The sequence below is a fragment of the Gracilinanus agilis genome, chromosome 4 (genome assembly GCF_016433145.1).
Source record: "Gracilinanus agilis isolate LMUSP501 chromosome 4, AgileGrace, whole genome shotgun sequence".
NCBI classification, from domain to species: domain Eukaryota; kingdom Metazoa; phylum Chordata; class Mammalia; order Didelphimorphia; family Didelphidae; genus Gracilinanus; species Gracilinanus agilis.
Window position 1 is genome coordinate 100,045,828 of NC_058133.1, and position 3,003 is coordinate 100,048,830.

General features: G+C 42.3%; 1 long non-coding RNA gene across 2 annotated transcripts in view; it reads right to left on the reverse strand.

The window, feature by feature from the left end:
• Positions 1–2,423, reverse strand: part of LOC123244551 — an 82,544-nt gene extending 80,121 nt beyond the window's left edge. For both annotated transcript variants that reach the window (XR_006506082.1, XR_006506081.1), the window contains exon 1: positions 2,243–2,423. This is a non-coding gene — a long non-coding RNA (uncharacterized LOC123244551). The remainder of the gene's footprint in view (positions 1–2,242) is intronic.
• Between the last annotated feature and the right edge of the window lie 580 nt (positions 2,424–3,003).

Below are 3,003 nucleotides of genomic sequence, written 5' to 3' on the forward strand. Positions count from 1 at the left end.
GGGGGGGGAGGGAAGAAGGAGAAGAAGAGAGGAAGAGAGAGATGAGAGAAATGGGGTGTGGGAAGATAGGGGAAAGAAAGAGAGGGAAAAATAGAAGTTGGGAGGGAAGGAGGGGGAGAAAGAGGGAGAGAGGGGGAGAGGGAGAGGGAGACAGACAGGGAGAGGGAAGGAGAGAGAGAGAGAGAGAGAGAGAGAGAGAGAGAGAGAGAGAGAGAGAGAGAGAGAGAGACCTTCATGGCTTCATGAATGGCATCATCAGCTATGCTGTAATCTACTGCAAGGTTTGGAAGTCACTCCCCATTAACCTCGGACTTTTTGCAGTTTTCCTGCTGCAGAATTCATTCCAACCACCCTTACTGGGCTTTTATAAGCAAATGATTCCTTGCGGAGGAGTGTATTGATGATGTTAAATAATCCAGATGTGCAATGGCATTAGGGAATTGGTTTCTAAATCAAATGAGTCAGGCGGGGGTATATGATATGCTGCATGAGTTATTGGGTCTCTGGAGACCCGGGTTACGATGGAAAAGGCATATGGTTGGAGGGGGGCACTGAAAGGGTTAAAATTGAGGCTGCCCAGGGTAAGAGAAAGGGGATATTGTTGTCTTTAATCTTTCCGCAGTGTGTGTAAGACTCCCATCCCTGATCTGCACATAGCAGCGGAATAGGCTTGGCATGCATTGCTGCGTGCAGGCTCCTTGATTGTAGAGAGGGGAGGAAAAAAAAAAAAACCTGGCTGGACTCCAGACAGGCTAGAGCTCTGTTGATCATTATGTCTAGCCTTCAGGTGTCTCAGCTCACAGTGGGCGGTGGTGGGGGGAGGTGTAGATAACATGAGGGCAGACAAAGAAAATTAAATGGTGTATTTTTAAAAGATTATGTGAAAATTCACGTCGAAGTCCTTCTTTAAAATTAATCCTAAAGTCTTCAGTGCCTCCCTCCTCTCCCCAATTAGAACACACAAGCCTCTGCTGGAGCAGATTTATTTAAGCCATAATTAGGTATGTCTGGAGCCCTTCAATAATTTCCTTTATGAGAGTTAATATGCTTTTTTAAATCACCAAAAGAACATTTGCCCTACAAACTCTTCTTTTCCTCCCATGCTTTGTTACAGAGCAAGCCCTGATGCATCCATGAAAAACAGATTTGATTTCACCGTCCCCCCTCCCCAACTAGCACCCCCAGGAGACTCTTAGCATGCAACTTTTAAAAGATTTCTATGATTCTGGAAGTAAAGGCAGAAGGCTCTGCTAGGTTATTTTATCTGAGTGTAGAAGGGCAGAAGTGGTAAATCAATAGCCTATTTTACCCATTTGGTTAGATTTTCTTTTCTAAGAATAAAACCAAGAGCTTTGGGGTTTTTTTTTAAGCTTCTATTTGAAGTCCATAAATCTTACATGAAAAGCAACTTAGATGCTAATCATATCTTTTTGCTAGCTAGTAAAGATGAAAGAGAAACCTAAAATTATTTTTCCGTCTGGAAATCTGCTGCGAAGAAGCTCCCCCTCCTCACTCCACCCTATTAGGAATTTCGGGGGGGGGGGGAAATTCTTTATACATGGAAGGCTGGAATCTGAGACATTAAAGCTGTCTCTCCAGTCTGCCATTGCACTGACCAATTTCAGACTTCTGCAGAACTGTTTGGGTTTTATTTCTTATTTTAAAAATAAGCTCTGCAACCCTTCCAGAAACTATAAATACTATAAAAATGGAGAGGGCGGTTAAAAAAATAAATAGAAAGCAAGCCCTGGCTTGGATCCATTGTTCAAAATTTAAGAGCTATTTGCCCCCAAGTGCCTTCGCTGTCTTTCATTGCTAATTATAATAACTGTCAGATGTCTGGAAAGTCTATAGTGCCCTTGTCAAAGGAGTCAGCAAAGTTTGTCTTTTATTTTTCTTGGGGACAGATCAAACCTGATTAGACACAGAGACCCAATAGAAAAGAACAAAATACATATGTGTCTGCCTTCGGTTTTCTTTATGAACAAAGCGGGCACATAGCTATGTTCTGCCGAGCAGCCTGATGTAGCAACCCTAAGGGATGACTGACTTTTATTTTTTTGTTCTTTTATCTTTATTGGACTGAAACAGACGACATCTGGTCAAGAATGATTTTTCTAGTAATTTGCATTCTCATTAATATCCACAGTCACAGGTAGATTTTTTTAAGTCTCATATACTTTATGCATATGGCATATAAACTATTTAAATCAGGGCACTTTATGAAAAAAATCATACTTACAATTTCAAACCGTTTAGCTGTGTGAGTTTCTTGCTACTGGATGGCAGAATCAGTCTGGTTCTTTTCTGATGCAGGTGCAGAATTCCAGTTGTTTTATGCCTAAGGAAGGCAGAAAAGTCCTTCATAAAGTCACTCCCAAGTCAGCCACTTGTGCTCAGACATCCCATCGCTTCTGTGAAAGCTGTACTATCTGCAGTTCTGAATTGAACTAAATTGCAACCCATGTGAAAGACAGGGGAAGGGAGTCATGTGGGACACACACAGCTACCCTATTGGCCACATAGACATAACTTAGGCATTCTGCCTTTTTCACCATTGGTTAATAGTTAAAACTGAAAGCATCTAGGTCCACCTAGTGAGCTTATTTTCCTTTATGTGTGGAAGAATGACTGTAGGATTTTACAGTGACAGAATTAGTTAAGAAAGAGACTGAAGTCATCTTTCACAGAGACTGGTGGGTGGGGAATGGAAGCCTAGGCTGGGTTCCCCCCCAGGCCCAAATTCCCCCCTCCCTCCAACACAGACACAGACACAGACACAGACACAGACACACACACACACAGACACACACACACACACACACACACAAACACACACACCTTTTCTCTTCTTCTACAGTCTTGCCTGTTCCTTGCTTGTCAGGAAAGCTTTCTTTTGCAGCTAACTTTGGCTCTAGCAGAAAGCGACTAAATCAGCATTATGTTGCCTTCAGAGAATTCAGTCCTAATGTGAAGTCCTCGATTTTTTCGAAGGAAATCCTT